This window comes from Manis javanica, chromosome 15 (assembly GCF_040802235.1).
Source record: "Manis javanica isolate MJ-LG chromosome 15, MJ_LKY, whole genome shotgun sequence".
NCBI lineage: Eukaryota > Metazoa > Chordata > Mammalia > Pholidota > Manidae > Manis > Manis javanica.
In genome coordinates this window covers 14,314,872-14,329,822 of record NC_133170.1, presented here as the reverse complement: position 1 = coordinate 14,329,822, position 14,951 = coordinate 14,314,872, and the positions used below count along the sequence as shown (strand labels likewise).

The window sequence follows — 14,951 nt, the reverse complement described above, 5'->3', positions numbered from 1 at the left end:
TCTCCCATCTCTGATCTGGCCTCTAACTACTGCCTGGAGGTTTCCTGGCTGGTGTCAGTGCAGCCCATATACTTTCAAACATCAGCTTGTCCCTTCCCTTAAGCTTCATATACTCCAGAAATCTTTGAGGAGTCCTGACTATCTCAACACTATCTCAGAAGTTGCAGGAGTATAGCAGTGAATAAGCCAAATCTAGCTCCTCTCCTCGCAGAATTCTCATTTCATTCTAGTGGAGAATATAAATAGAACAACAGCTATTACTATATAAGGAAGTGGGGAAGACTTTCAAATAGTGAAAGATAAGGAAAAGAGATACAAGACCCAACACATGGGGAGAAAGCTTAAGGAACTGAAGATTCTCAGTGGTGGCAAAGTTAGCAAGAAGAAAGGCGAAAACAGATACGTACACAGGACCTGGGAGCTGTGGTAAGGAATTTACATATCAAAATTAAGAACCAGAAAGTGTCAGGAAGGAAAGTGGAATGGTTTCAGGGAAGGCTACTTCATTGAATCGTAATCTTGCTGACGCAGAAGTGGAATACAGTTTTTGTCAGATTCTGTCTCCAGACTGAACCCCTCTTCAAAAATCACAATTGAGAGTTTAGGGTGTTTACTCCCTCTCCTTCTTGAAACATGCTAACTCCAAGTATTCACCTCTTAGCACTGCAGACAACTGATGACATTTTTGGTAGCTCCCTGCTTAGTTCCTTGATCTCCTTTTACAGCAGTTGAAGAATTCACCAGATAGTTCGAGGGGAAAACTGCCCCGATCTCACTGGATTGTTAGACAGTCGAGATCTGGCTGCCATGGCAACCCCAAACTCCTGTTTCTGTGTCCTCTGCTTCACGGCATGCATTGCTGAAAGCTTGGCTGCATTCTTCTGCGTGGATTCGTAGCCTTTTGCTCCATGCCAATAGTCAGTAAGTAATGGTCTGAAGGGAAGAACAGTTCACAGGATTTTGGCTCCCCCTTTTGAGATTATCTTTTCTCTGAGAACCTAGTCCCCCTGAACTGGTTACCTTGCCTTTATAGCTGTTTTTAACTCAGTTTTTGTATTTGTTCTCAAAGAAGTCATAGATTTACTACAAATTACTGCATTGTAGCCAGAAGCACAAGTACTCAAAATGGTAATGTTTCTGAGAGAGTTGAGAGTAAGTACTTACATTCCACTAATATTTCAAGAGGCCACCTTAAATAGTAAATAAATAAATTTGAAAGCCACGAGCCCATCAAACAAACACTATATACGTATATGTAATGGGTATTTTTAAAGAGTTTTTGAGGACAGAATTTAAATACCAGACAATAATGTATAATTCAAGGGATGAAATATGAATTTCAGTGTTTTTACATTCTGGTGTAGCTCAGGAGAGGGACTCAGATGAGGAAACCGAGACACAGAAATGTTAAGTAACTTGCCCAGGCTCACACAATTGGTTCTGAATCCTTTTTTTTTTGTCCTAATGACTTTATACTAGAAGAAAAATTGAGAACAAAATGAGATGATTTAAAATTAGGATTTTGGGGGGGGTGTCCTGTTCTTGGCTGAGTACAAGATAATGGAAGGATTTGCTTTTCTTTCTCTTAGTTTATTTAGGTAATAAAATTAAAGTAACCAGAACGATAGTCAGGAAGCTGAAAATTGTGTTTGCTTTGGCAGCAGATATATCTTAAAATTGGTCTAGACATATTGAATCCTGGTGGTGTACACCTGAAACTAATACATTCTTACGTGTCCATTACACATCAGTTTTTTTTAACCCTGAAAGTTAGCATATCCACTGGAAATAAAGCAAACGATGGAACAGATATGAGGACCAACCTCATCTTCCTCTGTCCCACTCCCCAGTCACATGACTGCATTCAGGAAGAAAAGGCAAAGTGTAAATGGGAAACAATGCCCACCTGCGATATCCCAGAGACAAATGGTGGACATGAGAGCCGCAGGCATGGCAAGAGCCTCTCTCCATTATTGCGATATAATACACTATCTCCACCATGATTACTTGGGAAGAGATTGTAACATCTTAACCCTGCTAGCACAGCAGAGAAAATGTTTGTAAAATAACCTATAGCCTCTGTATGCTGAATTCAACTAGACAAATCCCTGAAAGTCTGCCAAAAGGGAAAAAAAATCCATCAAGAAGTCCCAGAGCTGGAATTCCATTACAGTTCTCCCAGATCAGATGGACCCTTCCTTTTGTTTTGAGTCCCTTGTTTCCCTGCATTGATGGCATGTTGGAGGGGTTGACTGAGCCAAGCAGGTTTGCTGTGTTTGATGTAATTGACTATGATGCTACCTGGTTTTCAGTTAACTATGTGGACAGAGGCCAGGAAAAGTCCCTTTACATGGCAGACGTGAGGAGAGTCTAAGGAGGACTTAAGAAGCAGTAGGCGAAAGAGGTAGGAAGATGCGAGCATGACACAGGGACTAGAAACACTAAAGACAAACGACCTGGGTCAGAGGGGGCCAATGAAATCTGTTCTTTACCCAAATCAAATAAACAGTGTGTCCTCTATTTCAATCAATCAGCATTTTTAAATAGTTGAAACACACCTGTAATTATGCAGCTACTAATAGAAAATAAATGGATGAAATCACACAGGAGTTCTTTGATTAAAACATAAAAACAGATTTAAATATAATTTGCATTTTCTATCTTGCTTTTCTATTATGAGTCACTGACAATGTAGAGCTGCCGTTTATGTCATTCTGCTTTTAAAATTCCTCTAATTCATACTTATTGCACTTTGCAGTATTCCCTTCCTACCTAGCTTTTTATGATTCTTATAACCTTGTTACAATGATTGCAGATCTCTCTACACCTAAAAGTTAGACTGCGTTTTCTCTATAGAAAATTTGAAATGAAAGAGAACTTTAATTATGGTATTGTGATTTTTTAAATTTTTTTTTGCCTTCTCTGTATTTTAGATATGCTTTCTGTTTTGGAAAAAACGTCTGTTTTCCTGTGGGTATGGAAAAGAGGCATGTATTTATCAGACATGCTGGTGCCTATTTTGTTCAATTAAAATTAAACTGAGAGTTTTACAACACAAAACAGATGGATTCACTTAAATAATTTCCCTCCACTATTGTTTATCATTTCCCTTTGATTGCCCAAAGCTCCTTGTGTCTTGACACAGATTTTCTCATGATCTCAAAAACAAAACAAGAAATTAAAGAGTGAATTGCTCAAAGGTGTTGGTATTTTAGAATTTTTCGAAGACAGATTCTCATTTTAAAATGTTTGAATTTTAAGTATTTGTATTAGGGCAGTTTGAATCATTCAAAAATTTATACTTCATGAGCTATGTCTTTTTCCTGGAGTATCTTAAAATTATTCAAATATAAAATGAAGATAAGTATATTTGACAGAATGCATATTTATCTGAATCCCTTCACTCATGTATACACATGTATGTGTGTGTGTAAATGTGTGAGTGGTGTGTTATATAAATTGGATGAGACTTCAGAGGTCAAAGTTCATCCCTCTAACTTTAGACATAATCACAATTAAAATATCTTAGAAAATAATCTTTTCTTAAAATACTTGTAAGAAAGGCATTTCTCTCATTTCCATGTAGTATCCTGTACCTATGTCTGAAGTAATTTTATTTGTAGTCTTATCCTTTCTACAGAGAAAGAGTATTTGCTTATTGTCTGTACTTATTATCTCTCCATCTATTTCAAGAATAATATATGTAAATATGTGTCAATTTCCTCCAGCATTCCCAATCCTTTCTGTTTTTAAAACTTTAAGTAAATGATCATAATGTACACTGAAAGAAGCAGTAGCTTGGTTTGGGGGAAGAAGGAAATGTACATGTTATACCTTTATCTTTTTACCTTCAGAATAAAAATATTATGACTTTTTCTCCCCAGTTTTATTGAGAAATAACTGACATACATCATTGTATGAGTTAAAGGTGTGCAGAATGATGGTTTGATTCAAATATATTATGAAATGACTACTAAAATAAGTTCAGCTAATATCCATCTTCTCATATACATACAATAAGAATAAAAGAAAGAAAAAAGTTTTTAAATGTTCTCCTCCTGATGAGAATTCATAGGATTTACTCTCTCAATAACTTTCCTGTATATTATACAGCAGTGTTAGCTACAGTCATCATATTGTACATTACATCTCTAGTACTTATTTATCATATAACTGGAAATGTCTACCTTCTGGCCACTTTCCTCCAATTCTTCCTTCCCACGCCCTCCAATTCTAGTAACTGCAACCGCGAGTCTGGTCTCTTTTTCTTTGAGTGTGGTTTTTGTGTGTTTTTTTTGGATTCCATGTGTAAGTGAGATCGTATGGTATTTGTCTTTATATGTCTTATCTGTTTCACTAAGCATAATGCCTTCAAGATCCATCCAAGCTGTCACAAATGGTAGGATTTCTTCATCTTTGATGGCTGAATGATATTCCATTGTATGAGTGTGTGTGTGTGTGTGTGTGTGTGTGTGTGTGTATGTAATACACATAATATATACACACACACCACAACTTCCTATCATTCATCCATTGATGGCCCTTAGGATGTTGCTGTGTCTTGGCTCTTGTTAATAATTCTGCTGTGAACATGGTGGTGCAGATATCTTTTCAAGTTAGTGTTTTTGTTTCCTTTGGATGTATTCCCAGAAGTGGAATTGCTGAATCTATGATCATTCTATTTTAAATTATTTTAGGGTCCTTCATACTGGTTTCCTGTGGTGGCTGTACCACGTTACAATCCCACCAACAGTGCACAAGGGTTTCCTTTTCTCCACATCTAGAGATGTTATCTCTTGTCTTTTTGATGGTGGCCATTCTAACAGGCTAGAGACGTTATCTCACTGTGGATTAATTTACACTTCTATAGTGACTAGTGATGTTGGGGATCTATTCATGTTCTCCTTGGCCCTTCCTATATCTTCTTTGGAGAAATGTTTATTAAAGTCCTTGGCTCATTTTGAACTGGGTGATTTGTTTTTTGCTTCTGAGTTGTGTGTGTGCTTGATATGCTTTGAATAGTAACCCCTCATCAGATAAATTATTTACAAATATTTTCTCCCATTATGCACTTTTTCTTTTTTACTTTGTAGATGGTTACTTTTGCTATGCAGAAGTTTTTCAATTTGATGTAGTCCCACATGTTTATTTTTTATTTTGTTGCTTATGCTTCAGGTCTCATATCCAAAACACCATTACCAAGACCCATGTCAAGGAATTTTATTTCTGTTTTCTTCTGGGGCTTTTATGGTTTCAGGTCTTACACTGAAGTATTTAATCCATTATGAGTTAAATGTAAGTGAATGGTGTAAGATATGGGTCCTGTTTAATTCTTTTACATATGAATGTCCAGTTATCCTACCACCATTTATTGAAAAGACTGTCTTTTCACCACTGAATATTCTTGGCTCCCTTGTCAAATGTTTGTTGACCACATATGCTTGGGTTTATGTATGGACTTTTAACCTGTTTCATGGGACTATTTGTTTTGTGCCAGTTCCATACTGTTTTGATGACTACAGCCTTTGTAGTACAGCTTGACATCAGGAAATATGAGGCCTCCCTCTTTGTACTTCTTTTTCAGAATTTCTTTGGCTGTTCAGGGTCTTTTTTTTTGGTTTTAAGAGTGTATTTTCTATTTCTATAAAAAAGAAAAAATGCCACTGGAACCTTGATAGGGATTGCATTGAATCTATAGATGACTTTTGGTAGTATTGACCTTTTAACAATATTAATTCTTCCAATCCATGAACACTAAATACTTTGGCCATTTATTTGTGTTTGATCTCTTTCATCACTGTCTTGTAGTTTCAAGAGAAGAGGTCTTTCATCTCCTTAGTTAAGTTTATTCCTAAGTCTTTTATTGTTTTTGATGCTGTTATAAATAGGATCAATTTCTTTTTTCTTTTTCAGAAAATTTATTGCTAGCATATAAAATCACCGTTGAATTTTTATGTTAATTTTGTATCCTGCAGCTTTACTGAATTCATTGATTAGATCTAATAGTTTTTTGGGTGAGTCTTTAGGATTTTCTGTATATAAAATCAGGTTACCTGCAAATACAGACTATTTTTTCTCTTCTTTTCCAATTCTCATACCTTGTAGGTCTTTTCCTTACCTGGCTGCTCTAGCTAGGACTTACAGTACATTGTTAAACAGGAGTGGTGAGAGTAGGCTTCCTTGTCGTCCTGCAAATCTTAGAGGAAAAGTTTTCAACCTTTCAGCTTTGAGTGTGATGTTAGCTGTGGGCTTGTTATATGTTGCCTTTATTATGTTGAGATATGTTCCTTCTCTACCTAATTTGTTAAGGATTTTTATCAAAATGGATGTTGCATTTTGTCAAATTCTTTTTCTGCATCTATTGATATGATCATATGATTCTTTTCTTTTATCCTATTAATGTGGTATATCACATTGATTGATTTGCATATATGGAACCATTCTTTTCCATCCCAGGGATAAATTCCACTTGATCATGGTGTGTGATCCTTTTATTGGGCTCCTGAATTTGGTTTGCTAGTACTTTATTGATAATTCTTGCATGTGTATTTACCAGGGATATTGGCCTGTAGTTTTCTTTTCTAGTAGTATGTTTTTCTGATTTTGGTATTAGGGTAATGCTGGCCTCCTAAAATGAGTTTGGGAGTGATCCCTCCTCATTGATTTTTTTTGCAAGTGTTTGAAAAGGGTTGGTATTAATTCTTTTAATGTTTGATAAAATTTACCAGTGAAGTTATTTGGTCTTAGGCTTTTCTTCATCAGGAGATTTTTGACTACTGAGTCAATTTTGTTACTAGTAATTGGTCTATTCATATTTTCTATTTCTTCCTGATTCAGTCTCGGTAAGGGCTTTGTTCTGCAAACTGTCAATTCTGTCTGTCTACAACTTGAGTCGAGTGTCGCTGGGCCAGACAGTTTCTAGGCATTGTTGCCAGACCTTCTGGTCACATGGGGCTGGAAGACAGTCTTCACAGTGGGTAGGGTTGTCTCAGCTCCTTTACCTGGGCAGGAGTGGGAGGGGCCACTCCAGGCTATTCTCAGTTTCCCAGACAGGATCACCAGTTTGGAGAGGTCAGGAGCTGCCCTCAGCCTTGGCTGTGAAGAAATCCCCTTGCCTGTGCAGAGCCTGGGAAAGCTCCAGGCCCAATACTGGCTTTGCTCTGTGGACAGTCAGCTCTGCCCCCGCTACGTCTCTGCTCAAGGTCCTCTGAGCCACACTGCTTCCAGGTATTGTCACCATGCCTTCTGGTCAGATGGGGCCAGATCACATTCTCCACAGGGGGCAGCTGTGATTCAGCTCTTTGCTTGGGCATGAGCAGACTGGGCTGTGGGGCTGGCAAAAATCATTTGAGGCATGCTGCACCTCCCAGTTTGAGGTGGATCTGCGCCCCTCAGGTTCTCTGGGCAGAGGGCACTTCCGACTTGCTTCTACAGATGAGCAAAGCTGTTGTTCATGCTTACTGCTTGTGCACGGCAAGTATGAACTAGTCTGCGACTACCTTTGACCTCCTGACTGACCCTCTCATCAGTCTGTCTGTCTGGAAAATGCTTTCCCCAGTACCTGTCTAAACGTCGTCCTTATTTCATTAACGTTCTGTTCAAATTTTACCCATAGGGTGTTTCTATCCTCCTCTGTCCTCTATCATCTCTTTTTCTTCATATCACTTAAAATAACTACCTGATTTTTTTCTTTTTCCTCCTTTCTTTTTCCTTTTTCCTCTTCCCCCCTTTTTTCTTCTCCTCTTCCTCCTCTTCTTCTTTTTTTTAATTTTTGTCTCCCCCAAAAGAATAGAAGCTCCATGAGAGCAAGATTTTGTTGTTGTTGTTCACTACTGCATCCTTCATCCCTGGAACATGGCACGCCATTGTTGACCTTAAAAATAAAACAGCCAGTGATTTTTACCAGTGAAATGGGTTTATTCAGGACCAGCAGAATTGCAATTAGGGACATGCAGACTATGGCAAACCGTGGGCCAGTCCGTAGAACAAAGGAGAAGAATGCTGTTTTCCAGAGGAAAAGGGGAGTTGGGAGGGGCTCTTATAAACTGTTTTACAGAGCAAACTGGGTGTTTGAAGTGTAGTGGCTGTTCATTGGTTAAGTTGCGTCAGGCAGTCTCTTACTACGTGGGTTACTGCTGAACAAGGGGAAAATCTTTCTTCGTCCTGCTGCTGTAGTTAAGTACAGACTCGGTTCTTCCTTTTGGGGCTGTAACTAAGGACAAGTGCTGGTGAAGTTTCCTTTAATCAGTTTCACATTTTCTCCTTTTGATCAAGATCTTTCTCCAAAAGCAATGCTGATCAAGTCAGGTATTCCATACGCAGGGGTTTTGTCCCTCCGTGCAAGGAAGGCACTTCCCTGGTTGTCACGTCCCATGTCAGAGGGAAAGCGCGTAGTATCCGTTGGAAGTCATTCAGGCTACATTTGAGTGACAAAGAACTCTCAGGCATCTCTTATCTAAAGTCTGTATCTTATGAAGGTCGTAAGCATTGGAGATAATCTCTAGCATCATCCTACTGGGTGCTTCATTTCTACAAAGGTTTGACAGGCAACAGGTAAAAGATTTAAAAGGTATCCTAAGCAAGATCAAAGAAAATGTAACAAATCTAATTTGTATAATGGTTCTAAACCAGGAGCCTAGACCTGAAGGTAACCATCCAAATAGGCCAAAAGACTGGGGGTTGTTAGGTGAAATTTGTAGTAAGCCACAGGCTTGTTCTCTGATCTTGTGCGATTAAACTTCTCCCTCCCCAAAGGCATATTTCCATATACAACAGGCGGTATTTGTTATCATTACAAGTCTCCTTATTCAGCAAATAGGTTATCAAGGGCTAATGTACATGATTGTCCAAAACTACTTCAGCCAAAGAGTCAGGCGAGTGTTATTGGGCTGCTACTTATTCAGCTGTAGATTGGCTGCCTCTCCTAATGTTAGTTAGCAGGACATTTCTGATCATGCCTTTTTGGTACTCACTCTGACCCAGGGGAGGAAGGCTCTTCCAATGAAGGCAAACCCAGAATCATGTGTGCCTCCTGGAAGTTCCTATTTAAGGTGGCTATAGAGGTTTAATGGGTCAGACCGATGGGAGGGTTCTGATTTATTATGGATGTTGACAGGAACAATTAAACATCCCAATAAGCACTGACCTCAAATTAGCCAGCTGTCTAAACATTCATATGACTATGGCAAATGCCATTCACTGCAAATAAAAATGAAAGGTGGAGAGCAGAGGACTCCAGCTAAAGTCTGGTTATATATTAGCTAGAATTTTCTGATTGAATGTTTCAAGCCAGGGATCAGAGAAATTGATTGACATTCTGTAATGTTCAACCCCATCCTAAAGGAGTCTTTTCTAAAGGCCTTTCAATGAGGAGTTGGTCCATTTGTGTTTCCCCTGAGAGCAGGGGAACAACAGGTCGTAAGAGAGATTGGTTACAGATAAAGACCAAGGGTCTCCAATATCATGAACAGATTGGAGTTTTTGGTGACTGAAACAACAGTCAGAAAGGTTACCTTCCCTTAGCAGTGGCCAGGGAAATACAGATGATGGCTTTATCTTTCCATACCAATGCCAGAATAAAGGAAGAAAGAAAAGAAGAGAGGGTTTCATGTTTAAAGTAGGAAGTTTTGATTTGTCTCTCTTGGGAGGAAGCAGTCGACCTTGATATCAGGTGCTTCAATTACTTGTCAGTTTGATTCAGAGGGCTTCAGCGTCTGTACAGGACCACACGTCAGATGGGGCCTTCTTCATCTGTACATATACTCAGGGCTCAAGTCCCTGAAATTTGGCGGCCATTTGGGTAAATAAGGAAGACCTTGCATAGTCCCTTCCAAGGAGACTCAAGGGCAATCTTTTGTCATAGTGATTTCAAATCAGAAAGATGGGAGAAAACTGGAACCATCAGTTTGGAGAGTCAAAGCCAGATATTTGAGGAAGCTACAAGAATTAAGTATACAGTCCAGTCCAGTTAACAGGTATATAACAACATCTCAAAGACAGTTTATAGTATTAGAATCTAATAAAGGCACAAGAGCAAATATAATTTTTCTCTCTAATTATCCCCCTTTTTTAACCAAAGGTAATCATAGTAAAACTAATTTGTTTGCATTAAACTTGGCCTGATTATTCACATAAGTGATACAAGAATAGTAATTGAACATATAAATTCTTTTCAAGACTGTTTTGTTGGAACTTTTCATGAAGAAACCTGAGATTCAAAGAACCTCTGAAGCCACAAAACCAAGCTTAAGATGGTCTATCAGATTTACCTGAAATACCACATAAGAGAAAGCCTTGGTTACATAGTCTATGTTTTCAATGTGTCCTGTTACAAGAAGAATAGACTCTCATTGAACCTATGCCAATAACTAACTGTATTGCTATGAAAAGAATACTCAAGAGTTGCTGAATTCTGGAGGGATCCAGTAAGGAGAAAACGTAAAGGTTTTTATCTTTGTTTATAAAGATATACTTCACCAAGTTACTGTAAGTCAAAGTCTCAGAAAGTTTCCTTAAATCTAAAAACAAAAACAACAAAAGAAATCAAGGAACCAGCAGTTTCAAATTTCAAAAAGTCACAAAAATCATAATCATACTTATTAGTTCATTCAATCCTGTGTAATACATGCTTATTCTGCTTGAATCCATTTTTTTCCACTAGTTCTGGAAATTTTTATTCAGTTAAGTTTTATGATCTTAAAGTTATCGGAAACCTGTGTTTGTCAAAAGTCTGCCCTTGAAGGTGAAACAGGTTTGCAAAAGCATCAGATAAAAACAATAACTGTCTATAGAAAGACTTGAAGATGCTCATTGTTAAAGATCTGATAAGAGTTCATTATAATGTGATTGACAAGGGAATTTGGTTCTTTTTGTGATGTAACATTGTAAGATAATAGCTAGAATTATGACTGAAAATGTTATACCAGGGTGTATTAGAATTCTAGAACATTTACATTCATATTCACTTATGCAATATAATCTAAGAAGGTTTATATCATCACTTACTTGACAGTGCTTCCATGTAATTTACATACCGAATTAGCCTAATTAGTTTAATATTGCTCTTTTATCAGGAAAGAGAACAAATCTTTCAAGAGGTTACAGGGACCCTCCAGATTATCTTGTATATCAAATTTACTTCAAAGTCAAAAAGACTTAGAATTGAAATTGTGGGGAAGTTTGTAAAACATATCAGAAGATTTTAAAACACTTGGTCAAATAGGATCATAGGTTGGTTATACATTTAACCACAGTGACAGCCAAAGATTTCATAGGCAAATATAGAAGGTTACATAATTCTGAGCAAAACATAGCTCTTTTAATATCTATAAGACTAGGTTTAAGCAGTCAAAGACCTGATAAAGACAGCAAACAGAAAATTATTTTGATAAAAATATCACTTAAAAGGTAAAGACAAACCTTTGCCTACCATTTAGTTTTAAGAAGATACCATCAATTTGAGAAAACTTGTCCTTTCAGCAGAAAAAGAAAATTAAGGTACGATTTTATATAAGTACATTATTAAGGCTCGTTTCTGAAAAAACACCTTTTAAATTCATTTAGTTTGTGCATAGAATTCCATTCCCAAGATTACTTTCCACAAACCTACAACTTTCTTTTTTATATCCAGATTTTTCCCTCCTTTAACCAACCAGCCTCACTTTAGGACAAAATTACTTTCTTTTCCCCTCAACCAGAAGTTCATCTCCATTCCTCATATCTTCTTACTAAAAACACAGAGCCTACTTTCCTTGGATACAGAGGTATTTCCCTTATTATTTCTGGTAGTTCTTAATTGTATTTATTAGAATTCTTAACTCTTAGGAATCTTAATTTCTAGCAAAAACTAAGAAGTAAGCAATTATAAACTGTTACATTAGCATGCTTTAGATTGACAAATTTATGAATACATTTCATAATTTTTAGAAGTATATGCCTTTTCAATTTTTCCATGTAGTTCTAACACATCCAAATGTTTTTTAGTTTCTCTGTAATAAGAATTCAAATGTAGATAAACCTATGTTCAGTAATTAATGTTTCAGTATTTTACCTTACTTGGAAATGATCTAGATAGTTTATGATGATATCCATCATCTAATTTAACTTAGCAGAGCTCTAAGGTTTTAAGTCACTAAGATTTTGGGAAACTATTTAAGTAGATATAAATATCACTGAAAAGTTCCTTTATAAACTTTGATATTACTTACATAAAGTTATTTAGCTCACTGGTTCTTAATAATCGTGTTTAGATTAGTCATGAAAATTTTATTGCCTTTTGCAATGAATCTGTCAGTGAAACTATTTTGGAATCTTGAAATCTTTCGGAGGTTTCTGCGTGCCAATTAAAATAGATATTCCATTCTGTTACTTTTTTTTTTTAATTTTGGAGCCATGGGTTTCTAATTTAGATTTGAGAAAAACAGCTTGGGGAGATCAAAAGTCCTTCATAAAGGCTATTAAATCACTAAATTATCTTTAGCCAAGTTGGTCCATTTATTTAAGAATATGTGTGAGGAGGGACCATAGTTTTTAAACATAATATCAGCAAGGGTCCCTGAAGGAGGGGCACCCTAAAAGCATTTTGATGACTGGCTTCCTATCTCTTTGATGTTTTTCTCTAAAGCATAAAGAAAAATTCCTGAATAGTACAACTCCAACAAGAACAACTTGGTTCCAAAAGGAATCAGACCAGAGGCCTGCACACAGCTCCAGTAGGAATACTCCAGATCCAGAAAGGAATTGCACCAAAGGCCAAATGAGTACTCTCAGAAGGGACGAAGACTTAAAGCAGATCCTGAGTAAATCGTAGAGAGCCCAAGATGCAAAGAGAACAAGGCTGGAATCCAGGAGAAAACTTAACCCTCAAGCTCCAGGGTTAGGAACAAAGCACAGGAGCTAGGGTCCCAGCACCTGTTTGCTTAGCATCTTCGGAGCTGTTGGGGATCTACTCTGGATCCCACCACTTCCCTGACACTAAATAAAGTCAACCTTAAAAATAAAAAAGCCAGTTATTTAACCAGTGAAATGGGTTTATTTGGGAATAGCGGAGGAATTGCACTTCAGAACATGCCCACTATGGCAAACACTACGCTAGTCCAGAGAACAAAGGAGAGGAATGTGCTTTTATAGAGGCCAGTGGAGAGTTAGGAAGGGGTTATAAGCAAGCCCATTGGAGTTTGGATTATAGTGGCTTTTCATTGGCTGAGTTGTGACAGTCTCTCATTAACTGGTCTGTTGCTGGGCAAAGACAAAATCTGCTGCCATAATAAATAGTGGCTTCTTCAGTGGGGCCTGCTATTGACAAGCAGCAGCGGTGGGTGTGAGAGCTCCCCCTTCTGGTCACCTGTCTCCATTTCAAATGAGGTTTCCATCTCTCAGTTTCACATAATCAATAGTTGTTCAATGAAGAAATTGTTGGGATTCTTACTGTCTGTAAATATGTTGTAAATATGTAAAACCTTGGTCATACCCCCATCCAGCACCTTAATGGTTACACTACTTTTCCAAAGTTATCTGGAGACTCAGTTGGCCGTAGTCTAACAGATAGTCTAAATTAAACTAGCCCTTTTCAACCATTTTTACATCAGAGCACACATGTGTAATAATATGACTAAATACAATAACATTAATTGCAATGGAGAACTGGGAGGGGATTTGGAGCTTGGTGAAAATTTTATTTATTTCCTAAAATGATAAAATCTAATTGTAAAATATTAGAGAAATATTAAAATTGAAGATATTATGCAATGTGAAAGTTTGTCATTATCTTTGGTGAAATAGCTAAATCTTTCCAATACGAATAAAAATAAAAACTGCAAGGCCTGTCATTGTAAAAAAGCAATTCAGTTACTATCTAGTAGATGATGACTTTTTCTTCCTCCTTGGGCGGTCTCAGATGGAAGTACAGGCTAAAAAAAAATCACATTTTATTAAAAATAGCTGGTCTCATACTATTTTCTCCTGCTTACTAGCACTGTGACCCTGGGAAGGTTATTTAACCTCTCTGGGTCTCTGGTTTCATTTAAGTATAAAGGCAGAGGATTAATCTGTTGATCAGGAATGAATCAATAGAAATATTGAGAAAATGACTAAGAGGGGTTGCCATCCCCCACACTTAATCAAAGAAAGAGAGAAATCATCCTTTAAAACAAAACAAAAGAAATAACACAGTGCCAATGAGAATGTTAAAAATTACAAAAGCCTTTCAGCAAGCTTTAACATTGCTTACAGTGGACTAGGAAACCTTTGGGTGTGACACGTGACACTTTCAAGAGAACTGGACATTGGAAGCACGGCGAAGCCAGATGCCAGTTCACACACACATTATTTGATGATGGACAGCTGCTGGCTGTACATTTCCCTGGAGTAGTGAGAAATAGAAAACAACTTTTAATGTGATTTCATTTCCTTTGCTTTACAGTCGGCTGTTCAGCCATAAAATCAGGAAAAACAGTAAGCAGGTAGTTATTCAGAAGTTACTTCTCTCTTTTCTTCAATGCTAAGTGCAGGCTGCCTTCTGGATGTTTGGGAGAGAAGAACTTCAAACCACATCGTCCCTGTACTCAGACATCAGCACTTTGAAACCTAGGCCCGTGTTCTGCAACATTTTCACGCTTGAAGAGTAAACACAGTTTGGCACAAATACTCACACTTAAAATTTAAGCTTGAGGCCTGATTGTTTGATCTGTGGTGGATTGTATTACCTTTTTTAATGTTTTCTTCAGAAATTATCCTGCACAAAGTGCTGTTTCACACACAAATATAGTTTCTCTGAGAACATGGATGGTTAATAAAAACTTTAGCTTCTTAATCCACGTATCTTAAGCATCTGATACCTGCCAGACTCTGGTGCAGGTACATTAATGTTTAAAACAATAGAATATACTGTTGCCATTAAAGACCATCATCTTGTCAGAAGGACAAGACACAAAAATGGGAGGGAAAAATAGTAT

General features: G+C 37.3%; 1 protein-coding gene across 3 annotated transcripts in view; it reads left to right on the top strand.

The window, feature by feature from the left end:
• Window positions 1–14,951, top strand: part of PDE3A (phosphodiesterase 3A) — a 305,023-nt gene that overhangs the window by 251,022 nt on the left and 39,050 nt on the right. The window lies entirely within an intron of this gene.